The sequence below is a fragment of the Fundulus heteroclitus genome, chromosome 22, assembly GCF_011125445.2.
Source record: "Fundulus heteroclitus isolate FHET01 chromosome 22, MU-UCD_Fhet_4.1, whole genome shotgun sequence".
Classification (NCBI taxonomy): Eukaryota; Metazoa; Chordata; class Actinopteri; order Cyprinodontiformes; family Fundulidae; genus Fundulus; species Fundulus heteroclitus.
The window spans coordinates 17682729-17697297 of NC_046382.1; the positions used below are offsets into that span (position 1 = coordinate 17682729).

Sequence of the window (14569 nt, forward strand, 5' to 3'; positions counted from 1 at the left end):
ATAAATAACATTATTTCTTTAATTAGGTGTTCTGTAGATAGAAAAAAAAAAAACCCTTTTCAACCTTGTAAAACCTCTGTTTTACAGAGAGTCTGTAGTTATTTCTGAAAGCTTAATCAACAGTATGCTAGTGTTTATATAGATTTAAAATATAACTAATGATGAAGAAGGTCTGCAGTTGTACTACTGCAAAAAGGACAAATTTAATTGGAATGTATGTAAGTTGCAAAGACAATAAAGATGATGATAATTATTATCATCAATTTTTTTTATTTAAACTTGGTACGTTATGCTGACATCACCAAGTAACATTGAGAGAAAAATCCTCAGAAAAAAATGTGTTACTAACACGATTATAACAAAGGACAACCAACTCAAACATAGATCTCACAACACAAAACACATTTCTGCAGGAAAGGTCCCTTTATTATCATAATGTTCCATATTACGTCCTTTAAAGTAAGACAGAATATATTGAATTATCCCCATAAACCGTACATTTTGAACCCATGCCAACTATACCTATAGTAAGCACAAAATAAACAACTCAATAGATTTTTTTCCCACATACCCGCTTGGTTTAATAATGAAATACTTACCGCTTGCAAAATACGGCAAAATGTAATATGGCATTGCATGGATATGTATGTAATCTTTGGAACAGGTTAAATGGGTTTCTTCATGAATACATTATCATGACAAAAAACATAAACAACAGACAATGCTTCATTGCAATGGAGTGGAATGAAAAATCTCACCTCCTGTGCATTAAATCTCATATTGTAGCAGGGATGATGCTTTCTAAAAATAGTTCACTAAGCCCACCTTGTGGAGCCCTTTAGCAGTAATTGCTTGTAGCAGCAAAATTTTGCTGCAATAACAGCTTGTTATTGTGGTGAGGTGAATAAGAAAATTGTCCAGATAAAATATTGACTCTGCCTGGCAGTGAAAATGATAAAAAAACACACATAGAAACACATCCTTGAATTGATGCTTTCTAATTGGAGCTCAAAAGGGACAAACCCAAATTTTGTCCATGAGGTGTTAATCACAGGTCCGATACACTGAGAACTGGAAATTGTTTTCAAGCGTTTCCCATTCTTCTCTGGAAATGTTTCTGTAAGGAAAAAAAAAAAAAAACTCTGGAAAGTTGAAAACCAACTGGATTTCTGTGTGTGAAGGGAAAACACAAAATGGCAAAAGGACAATAGGATACTGAAGGCTCTCCATTTGGCGAAGTTGGGGAGTTTGTTTAAAGCTGTACATGGAGGATTACAGCACAAAAGGAAAGAGGAGTTACTGCTGAAGACCAGTCTAATCCGACACATTTAACCAGCTGCACAACTCTAAAAGTTTTTATTTGTCTATATAATGTGTTTACTCATTTATATGTGGCCAGAATGAGAGTGTAACAGGTGGCTGTATCAAAGTTGTAAGAAAATGCTAATGCTTATGAAAATTTGACATATGGATCTCTCAAACTGCCAAATTGGAGCATCTGAATATAAAAAAAAAAGATTATTCTGTGATCTTGTGAAAAGATCATGTAGGTAGCGAAACTAACTGGATACAAATGATCAGATTTTGTTATTTTAGACTAAATTTATTTAGCAGCTCGTGCATCCTGATGTTGTATCAGCTGCTTACATGATATTTTACTGCATTATGTTTATAGATGTATGGATAAAGGAACTAAAATGGAGGCTGTTTATATAACATAACTTGTCATTGCCATATTTCCAGAGAGCTTTTTGGCCCACATGTAGAAACCAAATCGGGACACTGATGAGAGGGTAAATAATGAATGAATCTGTTTGTTGCTTTCTGACAAAGTAAGACTTATACGGATGATTTAATTCACAGGGCTTCGGCAACCTGGCCCCAACTGGATCTGAAGAGGAAGAGATTGGTTCAGTAGGTGAAATTGTCTTGATCGTGATCATTTAACCTGATAAGTTTACTGTGTTCAGGTGAGGAAGTTAGGCTTCAGGAGGAGGAGGTAGCTCCGTGGCCAGAATGAACAAAACCGAGGCTCCTTTTAACTTGGAGCTTTAACTAGCGAGCAATGGAGAGCAGGCAGACTGGAAACGGAGGGAATGAGGGAGCTGCATGAAGAAAACCAGAGACTGAGACCCAGAGGAGGATTATGATGTGAAGTTTGTGTAATGAACTAGACAGAAGACCCAAAATTTTCAGCCAGAAACACAGAAGTAGGACTTAAACAGTTTATTCTGAACTCTGGACTTCAGGAGTGCATCCGCCGAGGACCAGGGATAACTGAAGGGAGACGTAGGTTAGTGGCTTGAAGTTCAATAAGGAGATGCATGAAGTCAAAAAGCCACTAACCTTTTCAGCGTCCTTCCTTCAGCAGGGGTCGGCAGTTTTAGCAGAGCAGACTGCTCCTTTAACAGATAGTGACGTGGAGCACAGAAGCAGGCTTGAGGTCCTGGAAGCCTCACTCAGGCTTAATATTCAGGGGACTTGGCAAGAGGCAGAAGTCATGGGGCAGAAACAGGGTCGTTGTCCAAAAGGCAGAGAAATCCGACGAGGGCTGGGCAAAAAGGGAAAATCCGTGAGGCGATGGCGTGGTCAAAAACTTGGTCAGGTACATGAAGTGCTGGATACTGCTGGCTTGTCGGCTTGCAATTATCTGGCCCTGTCTGCCTGCCACAGGCTGACTTATAACTGCTTGTGAGCAGCTGAGAGGCATGCTGCTGATTGCACTGCAGCAGCTGGACTTGATTGCTCACAGGGAGAGCAGAGGAGGCAGACAGGCCAGAATCATAACAGTACCCCCTCCTCAAGGTCCGGCTCCTGACGGACCCCCAGGTTGGTCAGGGTGGAGGCGGCGAAAATCTCTGACGAGAGTCTGGTCAAGGATGAAACGGCCTGGAATCCAAGTTCGTTCCTCTGGTCCGTATCCTTCCCAGTCCACCAGATATTGGATCCCCCGTCCCCGCCTCCTGGATCGGAGGATACGGCGGACTGTGTAGATGGGGTCACCATCCAAAAAACGGGTGGGAGGAGGGGGATTGGAGGTGGGCCCGAAGCGAGGTGGGACATAGGGCTTGACCCGGGACACATGAAATGTTGGCGAAATCCGCATAGACCGGGGTAACTGGAGGCGAACAGCCACTGGGTTCACAACCTTGGAAATGGGGAAAGGGCCAATAAAGCGGGGTGTCAACTTACGGCTCTCCACCCGCAGGGGAAGGTCCTTAGAGGACAACCAGACCTTCTGGCCCACCTGGTAATTGGGAGCAGGTATGCGATGGCGGTTGGCAGCCCTGGACTGAACCCCAGACATCTTGATCATAGACCTCCTGGCCCTCCTCCAGATATGTTGACACCTGACGGCGGCGGCATAGGCAGAGGGGACTTTGGCCTCTCTTTCTTGAACTGAGAACACCGGGGGCTGAAAACCATGGACAACATAGAAGGGGGAAAGACCAGTAGTGCAGGATGGGAGAGCGTTGATAGCCTGCTCCACCAATGGCAAATTGTGCGACCATTTAGTTGGGTCAGACTCACAGAGGATGCGAAGTTTGGTTTCAATCTCTTGGTTGGCCCTTTCCGTCTGTCCATCAGTCTGTGGGTGGAAACCAGAAGATAAACTGACAGAGATGCCCAGCATGGAGCAAAACTCCCTCCAGAACCTGGAAACGAACTGTGGTCCTCTGTCAGAGACGATGTCCTTGGGCAGTCCGTGAAGACGGAAGACCTCACGAGCTAAGACCCCTCCCATCTCCTTAGCAGATGGCAGTCCTTTAAGGGGCACCAGATGAAGCATCTTGGAGAACCTGTCAATGATAGTCAACAAGACCGTGAAACCATTAGAGGGGGGCAGACCTGTGACAAAGTCCATGGCGATGTGAGACCAGGGACGTGACGGGATAGGGAGGGGTCGCAGCAACCCTGAGGGTGGGCGGCGAGAGGGCTTAGCTTGGCAACATCTTTGACAGGTAGCAACAAACTCCTTGACATCCTTCGTCAGAGATGGCCACCAGAACTGGGACCGGACCACCTGTAGTGTCTTGCTGACCCCAGGATGACAGAAAAGATGGGAGCTGTGGCACAAGTCCAGTACCTTGGGGACCAGACGGTCGGGGACAAACAGTCGATCTGGAGGACACGAAGTGGGAACCGTCAAGTCCCTTGTGGCTTCCCTGACCTCTCCTTCCAGCTCTAGCATGGTAACAGACAACCGGACCGCCTCAGGGAGAATGAACTCCTCAGCCCCACTGGTCACCAACTCTGAGGGTTCATGAATTCTGGACAGGGCATCCGGTTTCATGTTTTTTATCCCAGGTCTGAAAGAAAGGACAAAGTTAAATCGCCCGAAGAACATGGCCCATCTCGCTTGCCTGGAGTTAAGGCGCTTAGCAGACTTTAAGTACTCTAAATTCTTATGGTCAGTCCAGACCAGAAACGGTTCCTTGGACCCTTCCAGCCAGTGCCTCCATTCTTCAAGGGCTAATTTAACTGCCAGGAGTTCCCGATTCCCCACATCATAGTTGCGCTCTGCCTGCGACAATGTCCTAGAAAAAAAAGCACAAGGGTGAATCCGACCATCTGAGGTCCTCTGGCTCAGGACAGCACCTACCCCAGTGCTAGAGGCATCAACCTCCACAATGAATTGTCTCTCAGTATCAGGGGACCGGAGAACTGGGGCAGTGGTGAACAGGGTCTTGAGCTTGGTGAAAGCCTCCTCTGCTTGACTACCCCACACAAATTTAACCTTGGATGAGGTTAAGGAATGAAGAGGGGCAGCAACCTGACTGTAGTTGCGGACGAAACGGCGGTAAAAATGAGCAAACCCCAGGAACCTCTGCAGTTGCTTACGATCAGTCGGCGTGGGCCATTCTAAGACCGCCGTAACCTTGGAGGGATCAACAATAACCTTATTGGGAGAGATGATGAAACCCAGGAAGGAAGTGGTGGTGGTATGAAACTCACACTTCTCTGCCTTGACGAAAAGGTGGTTCTGGAGTAGGCGAAGGAGGACTGACTGAACGTGCTTCTTGTGGGTCTCAAGATCCTGGGAGTATATCAAGATGTCATCTAGATAAACAAAAACAAAATGTCCCACCATGTCCCTCAGGACATCATTGACCAAGGCTTGAAACACTGCTGGAGCATTGGTTAGCCCAAAAGGCATGACCAAGTACTCGTAATGGCCGGTGGGAGTGTTGAAGGCCGTCTTCCACTCATCCCCCTCTCTGATGCGAACTAGATGGTAAGCGTTGCGTAGGTCCAACTTTGTAAAAATCTTGGCCCCTTGAATCTGGTCAAATGCAGAATTCATGAGTGGGAGGGGGTACCGGTTCTTAATAGTGATGTCATTCAGCCCCCTGTAATCAATACATGGTCTTAGGGAACCGTCTTTTTTACCAACAAAAAAGAACCCGGCCCCAGCAGGAGAGGAGGATGGTCGGATTATCCCAGCTTTTAGGGAGTCCTCCACATACTTCTTCATAGCTTGGTTTTCTGGAACCAATAGAGAATAAAGACGTCCCCTAGGGGGTGAGGTACCTGGAAGAAGCTCGATGGCACAGTCATAAGGTCTATGAGGTGGGAGTGCTGTGGCTCTAGATTTGTTAAAAACCTCCTTCAGGTCATGGTACTCTGAAGGAACCTTGGACAGATCAGGATAGCTCTCTTCCATGGCATAGTCAGGGACAGGAGGGGAATTAGCAGACAATAAGCAAGTGGCTGAACAGGACCTTGACCAGCCCAGGATCTCCTTAGCCTGCCAGTCAATGTGGGGATTGTGCTTCTTTAGCCATGAAGCTCCTAAAATAATGGGTAACAGGGGGGAGTGGATAACAACAAAAGTGATCTCCTCCATATGATTTCCTCCCAAAGTCAGACTAACCTTCTCAGTGACTTCATTAGAGCTGTTTATTTGGTGTCCATCCAGAGCGAGTACATTACGGGTAGAAGGTGCCGGGAGAAGTTTTATGCCATGGTTCTTGGCAAATGACACATCCAAAAACTCAGTGTCTGCTCCTGAGTCAATAAATACTGAGACCTGGTGGGAAACAGAGGAGACCGAAATGTTAGCAGGAAAGGAGAGTGAGGAGACAGACATAGAACTACGGCTCAGTAGAGAGCTCCTCACCCCTACTGAGCCTGGCCTTTTAGCAGGCATTTGGCAGCGACATGACCCTGTCCCCCACAGTAAAAGCACAGGTTCAGTTGCTTACGACGAGAACGCTCCTCCAGAGAAACCTTAGTTCTCCCCAATTGCATGGGCTCTGGATCAGGTGTTTGGGCAGCAGGAGGAGGGGGGCTCCTCGGCCAGGGGCGAAATCCTGAGTGAGAGGCTGGGGTAGAAAAAACCTGCCTATGTCGTCTCCCTCTTCTCCGTTCGGAGAGCCGGAGATCAATTTGAGTTGCCAAATCTTCAAGTTCCTTGAGTGAGGTGGGATACGCTTGGGTAGCCATTTGATCCTTGATATCATCATTGAGTCCTTCCATAAAGGCGTCCATTAATGCCTCCTGATTCCAACTGCTGTCGGCTGCTAGCATGTGAAAATCGATGATAAACGAGGTCACACTTTTATCCCCCTGCCTCAAGGAATACAACCTCCTGGCGGCCTCCCGTTTAGGGAGAACAGGGTCAAACACTCTAATGAGCTCCTCAGCGAATGCAGAGTAAGCAGAACAGGAAACAGAGTTATTCTGCCATTCAGCTGTGCCCCATTGTTTTGCTTTACCTGACAATAATGAAATGACGAATGCCACTCTAGAGCGTTCGGTCGGGAACGAGGACGGTTGCAACTCAAAGTGTATCTCACACTGAGTTAAAAAGGCTCGACACTGCTCCGGGTCTCCTTTAAATAACTCTGGAGGGGTCAGCTTTGGTTCCTTAACCATGGTAGATGTCACGCCAACTGACAGAAAGCACGACGGAAACACCAAAAAACTTTCTTCATTCACTTCCAAAAACAAAACAAATTTTCAGGTGGACCTGCAGGGGGCAATCAATCATTTGCATTTTTTGCAACATAACCAGAAAAGCACCCCAACTGACTTCCTGTCAAGAGGAGGAACTTCCTGTTAAACGGCCATCTTGAACATCAGTTCAATACATGCTGTGGAGGACAAAGGAGGAAAGTTTGTTGAGAGCAAAAGCTTAAAGAAACAAGCAAACCAAGAAAACTAAAATCCCTCAGTTCACCGTCAAACGCAACTGGTAAGAGATTTGACTTTCTTGAATTATTCACCTGTTGTTGTGGAAGGTGAAAAGGATAAACTTGTGCTTAACTATGTGCTCCACATGTGCACATGTAAAATGTTTCTCAGTTGGCATCTGACTTAGTTTATTCTAATGTTAGTGGCTTTCAGTTAATCATTGTCGCTTAGTCTGCCTAGTTTGAAGTCTGAAGTTTATGTTAAGCTTGACAATGCAGCTTATTGTTTAAGTTAGTGACTCAAACCAGTCCAATTGTTTGGATCAGTAAACCTGATGGCTTTATTGGACTTGTGCTTTTGTTTGACACTCCACTATTTGCATATCTTAGTTACTTCTTAAGTTAAATGTTAAACAAGATATATTTATGTGAGATTAATGGTAAAACTTAAAGTATGTTGGCACTTATACTGATTTGATGCTAAGGCATTGCTAGTTTGGTTGCACTCAGTTAATTGTAATTAACTAACCTTTTTACATTTTAATGATTTGTGGTTGTTTAAACTTGAAATAACGCAATATCTCCTGTACTCTTGTGTTCAAGGTTTTCAACCTGAATGACTGTATGACCCCTTCACCAATCAAATCAAGAAAACAAATTTCAATAATAAACATAAAAAAAGGGGAAATCCTTGTTCTGAGTTGTTCCTTGCTGACTGGGCTCTTTCAAGTGGAGCATTACTGAGGGAAAAAATCAAAATCACAACAAAACTTGACAGTTGAAAACCAGCGTGGCAACAGTGACTAAGGATAAACGGCCTTCAGTCAACCTTGTCTACGCGAGGAAACACTGCAAGAATGGCGGAAGAAGCCACAGGAAAAACCATCAAACAGCTGAAGACAGAGAGGACTTCAGCAAAAGCGGCCTTCACGAAACAAGCAAACTACCTGTTAAGAGTGACTGGAGACCTGATGAAGTCAGAACTTCAAACAGAGTATAGGAAACTCTGCACACTCTCCAGGGAAGTCAACAGTGCCAACGACCAGTACGAGCTCGGTCTACTAGCAGAGGTTGACGAAGGGGAGAAAGAGGTGAAGCTGCAACCAAACGAAGAGAGCGACCTTTCAAAGACCACAGAAGACTGCAGGAACCGACTGGAAGAAGTCAGAAAAAGTGTACAGTCCAGTCTCTGGTCAAGGTACGCCGAGGGGGAGCTGACCTTTGCCATTGAGGAGGCAGAGTCAGCATGCGAACAGGCTCGTGGCATCCCTGTGTCCCTCATCAACAAAGATGCATATGAGCACAAGGTGGAAACCGGAAAGCAACTTGTCGCAGAGGCAGTGGCTGCACTCAAGGAATGGGAGGGATGGATTCCCAATGAGGAGAAGACTGAATTGGATGGCAGGTTAAAAGGCTTAAGGAAGCTGAAGAACAATCTTGTGGCAAAAAAGGCTGAATTCCTAATCGTGCAGAGAACTGCAGAAGAGGAGAGGCGGGATTCTTCTCAAGCCAAGTCAGCACCTCAGCCAGCCCAGCAGACTATCCTCAAAATAAAGCCCACCAGCCTGCCCAAATTCCATGGATCAAGAAGGGAATTCTACCAATGGAAAAAAGACTGGGAAAATCTGCAGCAGCAAGGCGAGCCAACCGGCTCGGCAGAGGCAAAAAAGATGCAACTCCTGGACAGCATGGATGATAGAATCCGCAAAGACCTCCGGCTCTCCACCTACAAGTCTGCCGAGGAGATGTTCAAGGTCCTGGGAAACAGGTTTGGGAATAAAACTACCATCGCCCTGGAGATCATCGAGGACCTGGAGAAGATCCCACCTCTAAAATTCCACCAGCCCAGGAGGATGATCGAGCTCATCCAGTCTGTCGAGAAGGCCTTGAGCGACCTTACAGAGCTCGGAAACACCGGAGCCATCAAAAACCCTCTTATAGTCAGGTCGATCGAGGGCAAACTGCCAGACACGATGAAGAGGGATTGGCTAGTCTACATGGTAAATCCAGAAAATGCAGTCACACCAGACAACCACTTTGACAAGCTCCTTGCCTACCTGAAAACTCAAGAAGAGGTCTTGGAGAGACTTGAGCAACTTGGAGTGTGTGAGAAGCCGGGCAAGAGGCCAGCGGACTCCAAGAAGTATGCTTCTACCAAGGCCACGAGTAAAGAGGGATGTGTTGTCTGTGGTGACGAGCGCCATGCAGAAAAGCTCTTCTTCTGCAAGAAATTCAAGGAGCTGAAGGTGAAAGACAAATTGAGTGCTGTAGAGAGGCTGGGAGCCTGCACAAAGTGTTTGGAGTGTCATGACGAAGACAGTACCTGCAAAGACACTTACCTGTGTAAAAAGCTGGGCTGTAGGAGAGGCCACCACTTCTTCCTGTGTCAGAAAGCAGACCCTAAAAAAGAGGAAACGGAGACAAGGGCAACCATGAAGAGGCATAAACTGACAGAAGAGCAACAGCAATTCGTGTCAGAACTGTCCCCTGAAATGGCAGAAAAGTTTAAAAGGGCCTTTACAAATGTGTCTGCAAGATCTCTCTGCACCGACAAGCCTGCAGGCATGAAAGTAAGTGCAGTTGCAGAGCTCCCTGTGATCCTCATGCTCCTTGAAGTCACGACCAATGCAGGTCAAAGGATCGGAACTCTAATCGACTTAGCCTCCGACACGAATTACATTACCCACCGTGCAGCCAGGAGACTAGATCTGAGGAGCGAAAAGATCACACTTGTTGTCCACGGGGTTGGAGGAATGGCCCTAAAAGTCAAAACAAGGCGATACCATCTCAGAGTGAGAGTTAAGACCCCCAAAGGAACGGAACGTGCCCATGAACTCCTCTGCTATGGCTTGGAAGACATCGCTAAAGTACAAAACCCAGTCACTCCTGAACAGCTGAAGAAGTTCTTTCCAAACACCAACTTGGATGATCTGCATAGGCCAGAACAAATCGAACTCCTCATCAGCCATCGCGAGGGACGACTTGTACCGCAAAGGATGAAGGTGGTCGGTGACCTCATTCTCTGGGACGGCCCACTGGGGAAGACGGTCGGTGGAACGCACCCGGACCTCTTCGAAAAAGTAGGTCTGGCAGCACACACCTCAAAAACCCATTTTGCAAGATCCATGAGGGCGACAGCTGTGAGGTACCAAGAACTCCTTGACACGGATGGGATCTCAGCTGAAACCAAAAGCACTGTAGCCAACAAAGAATTCCTCAACTGGTGGAAATGGGACAGTATTGGAGCAGCTTGTGAACCAAAGTGTGGAGGGTGCAGATGTGGAAACTGCCAGCCAGGAGGAAAAGAAATGACGCTGAGTGAGGAGAGGGAACTGGAGATCATCAGAAGAGGCCTCACCTTCATCAACACGGACGATCACAGCAGTGAATCCCACTGGGATACAAAGTATCCATGGATCGAAGATCCAACTTCTCTGCCAAACAACCGAAGTGGAGTGGAAGCTACTTTCCTGAGAACAGAGAAGCAGCTCAAAAGAGAACCAGAGTGGAAAGTGGCGTATGCAGCTCAAATCCATGAAATGGTGGAGAGAGGAGCAGCAAAGAAGCTCAAAGACACAGTGACCAACTGGACAGGACCAGTATGGTATGTCAGCCACTTGGTAGCGCCAAATCCACATTCCACAACAACACCTGTACGCCTGGTGTGGAATAGCAGCCAGAAAGCATGAATGATCTTCTGCTGAAGGGACCCGACGTGCTCAACCCGATCAGGGCAGTGCTACTCAGATTCAGAGAAGGGGTGCATGCCGCACTCGGAGACATCAAGAAGATGTACAATTCGGTGTGGTTGGAAGACCTGGAAGTACACCTACACAGATTTATCTGGAGGGACACAGAAGATGGAGAACTTGAGGAGTATGCCATAACAAGAGTCAACATCGGTGACCGGCCAGCAGGATGCATTGCACAGCTCGCCATGAGAGAGACTGCAAAGCTACCCATGTTCACTCACCTGGAGGAGGAGCGCAGGATCCTGGAGGAAGACTCCTATGTTGATGATATACTTACCTCCCAAAATGACCTGGAACAGCTGGACAAAAACATCACAGGAGTTGAAAAAATCCTGAAAGCAGGCGGATTCTTCCCAAAGCCTTGGGTCCGGTCAGGCCAAAGTGGGAGGGACAAGCTCGCACCAGAGACACCAGCAAATAAAGTCCTTATTCTTCCAAATCAAAGAAGAGAAGATGATGACAAAGCCCTGGGAGTCGGCTATCTGGTTGAAAGTGACAAACTGTACCCAATGACCTCAGTCAACTTCTCGAAGAGGAGAAAGAAAATGAGAGTAGGTCAAAATCTCCTTGAGGGAGAGGTGAGAGAAAAAACTCCCAAGCTTCTGACTAGGAGACAGCTGTTGAGCCAAGTGGCTAGCCTTTATGACCCAATAGGTCTTGTCACTCCTGTGAAACAGAAGGGTGCCATCCTAGTCAGGAGAGCCTTCCAGGAGGCCGGAACCAACACAGCCCGAGACACCTGGGACAAGCCACTGTCAGAAAAATTGAGAGAAGAAGCAATCCAGCTTTTTGAAGAAAAAGTAGATGTGACATGGGGATCAATGGCAGCTGGCTGTGAAGGCTGCTGAGCAGAGACAGGAGACAAGGTGCGTAACATGGAAATAATTTCAGTCATTCCTGCATCAAGGCGAGCGATGGAATTGTCCACACTGCTACGCCACTGCTGTGCTGGCGATGGGTCCATTTTTTGGCCAGATAATTCTGTAATGAACTAGACAGAAGACCCAAAATTTTCAGCCAGAAACACAGAAGTAGGACTTAAACAGTTTATTCTGAACTCTGGACTTCAGGAGTGCATCCGCCGAGGACCAGGGATAACTGAAGGGAGACGTAGGTTAGTGGCTTGAAGTTCAATAAGGAGATGCATGAAGTCAAAAAGCCACTAACCTTTTCAGCGTCCTTCCTTCAGCAGGGGTCGGCAGTTTTAGCAGAGCAAACTGCTCCTTTAACAGATAGTGACGTGGAGCACAGAAGCAGGCTTGAGGTCCTGGAAGCCTCACTCAGGCTTAATATTCAGGGGACTTGGCAAGAGGCAGAAGTCATGGGGCAGAAACAGGGTCGTTGTCCAAAAGGCAGAGAAATCCGACGAGGGCTGGGCAAAAAGGGAAAATCCGTGAGGCGATGGCGTGGTCAAAAACTTGGTCAGGTACATGAAGTGCTGGATACTGCTGGCTTGTCGGCTTGCAATTATCTGGCCCTGTCTGCCTGCCACAGGCTGACTTATAACTGCTTGTGAGCAGCTGAGAGGCATGCTGCTGATTGCACTGCAGCAGCTGGACTTGATTGCTCACAGGGAGAGCAGAGGAGGCAGACAGGCCAGAATCATAACAGTTTGTGATAGCAGGGGATCCAGACTCAATGCAAACAGCAAGGCGACAGCAACCTTGGGAGAAAAGTGGAGATCAACGTTAAGCAAATTCAGAATTATTCACTGGGAGCAAAAATAAGATTATTATTTTGCTACTGGCAGATTCAAGATATCAGAGTTAGTTGTCTCTACTGGGTAGATTGAGCATCAAGTGAAGATGGGTCGTCTCACCGACAAACTACATTGACAAACTAATTTTAGCAAACAGTTAAACAAAAGTTTCTAAAGTTACACTTTTGAGCTCATTGCAATATTTTCCTAAAGCATATAGCTTATACTTTTTCAAAATTTGTAATAAAAAATAATGCAATCTCTGCATAAATACAACTGTTCTTCCAAGAGCTCAGAGGTCTGTTGGACAAAATAGGTGAACAAACAGCATCATGAAAAACAAGAAACACAGCAGACAGACCAGGGATATAGTTTTGGAGAAATTTAAAGCAGGTCTGATTTTATTTGATCCCCTAACAGAATACTTTTAAATTCATCACAACACAACTGCCAACCTGCCATCAATGGTCACTTGAACTGACATTGTGGGTTTCACAAAAGAATGGCAAAAGTCCAGAAATCACGTTTGCAGTTTTACCTCAAGTTTTATGTCACACGTGTGGTGAGATTAGAACAAAATTAGACTTTTTGCACATCATCCTGATCACGTTAACTGAGGTGAAACATGGCGGTGGCAACATCATGCTTTGGGGATTATTTTTTTTCAGCAAAAACCCTGATGCTGGATGGAGCCAAATGCAGGGCAATTGTGGAAGAAAATCTATAATTTGGCTGAAAAAGACGTGAGATGTTTATCTACCTGCAGGACAATGACCTGAAATCTTTAGCTAGAGCTACAACGGAATGGGAAAATCAAAGCTTATTCAAGTGTTTAATGGATGCATTCAGAGTGCATAAGTGAATCCAGCTGAGAATCTGTGGTAAGAATCTGCCGGTCTGACTTTACTTTGCTATTTTATAAAGAAGAATGTTTTATTTTTTCTATGTGCAAATTATGTTACATTCATAAGCATACTGCGCTTGAACCATGAACAGCAACCAGTAATCACTGTAGTTTGATAATAATTCTAAGTTTTTCCTGGATTACTCATAATTGTGCTGATCTAAATAACGACAAGAATGAACAATAATCCATCCTTGTTTTACGACCACCAGTCCATATATTTCCGTCATTTTTTTTCTTCTTAATTTCTCAAATTTGACATTGTTAAATTGCTTTAAAAAAATCATATGTCCTATCATTTCTGAACTTCCAGGCGTTGCTCTCCTATGTTGGCATGTGTCATTACAGCCTCAAAGCAAGTAGTCCTTGGTCAGCATCACACCAACAATAAAACTAACAACTGCTGTGCACAGCAGAGTAAAAGTGCCCCAAGAGACGCAGAATTGTTAGCTTGATTAAAAAAAGTGGTTCAAAGCAAGAGCAGCAGATTTTTTTTTTGTCTTGAAAAGAAATCGGTTAGTTTTTTTCACAAGTAAATATTTCCCTTTAATTGGAAACACCTTTCCCTTCATTCAGTTTTCTTTCTCTGCCTTGGTAATCTGTTTTTATGAAGCTATAGTAGAAAATAGGATGCTGTCGAGCATAGCTTAAAATAAAAGCTAATGTAGATGCTTAGATATCTCACATCTTTAAAGCATCTTGAGAGACCTGCATTCTAAGTTAGGCCAAACGTGTTTAGATTTTTGTACACCAAGTTTATTATCTTAATATTAGCAAAGACTAAAGCAGCATGTGATTAAATACAAGGCAGGCTGGAGCCACCCCCTAAAAAAAACGACCAGATTGCTGGAGCACTTTCATTAATTGAATAGAAATAGGATGAGGCATTGTTATTTGTCACCTATTTTTTTTTTTAGATAAGATCTATCCCAGGATTGTTGGTTAGTGTTGAAGTAAGTTATTTTATGTAATATCTTTGACTGCAAATACTCAGCAAAAATAACTTATCCCACCTGCTAAGTAACTACAGAGGAATCTGGAGAGTGCTATAAGTTTAAATAGCTTATTTGAAAAGGTT

At 45.3% G+C, this 14569-nt stretch overlaps 2 long non-coding RNA genes across 2 annotated transcripts; both read right to left on the reverse strand.

Moving 5' to 3' along the window:
• Window positions 1-2211: 2211 nt before the first annotated feature.
• Window positions 2212-3173, reverse strand: LOC118557219. The gene is made up of 2 exons (XR_004927715.1): window positions 2347-3173; window positions 2212-2277 (listed from the first exon to the last, which is right to left on the reverse strand). It is a non-coding gene; the product is annotated as an uncharacterized LOC118557219 (long non-coding RNA).
• Window positions 3174-11920: 8747 nt separating this feature from the next.
• Window positions 11921-12101, reverse strand: LOC118557220. Its single transcript, XR_004927716.1, has 2 exons — window positions 12056-12101; window positions 11921-11986 (listed from the first exon to the last, which is right to left on the reverse strand). It is a non-coding gene; the product is annotated as an uncharacterized LOC118557220 (long non-coding RNA).
• Between the last annotated feature and the right edge of the window lie 2468 nt (window positions 12102-14569).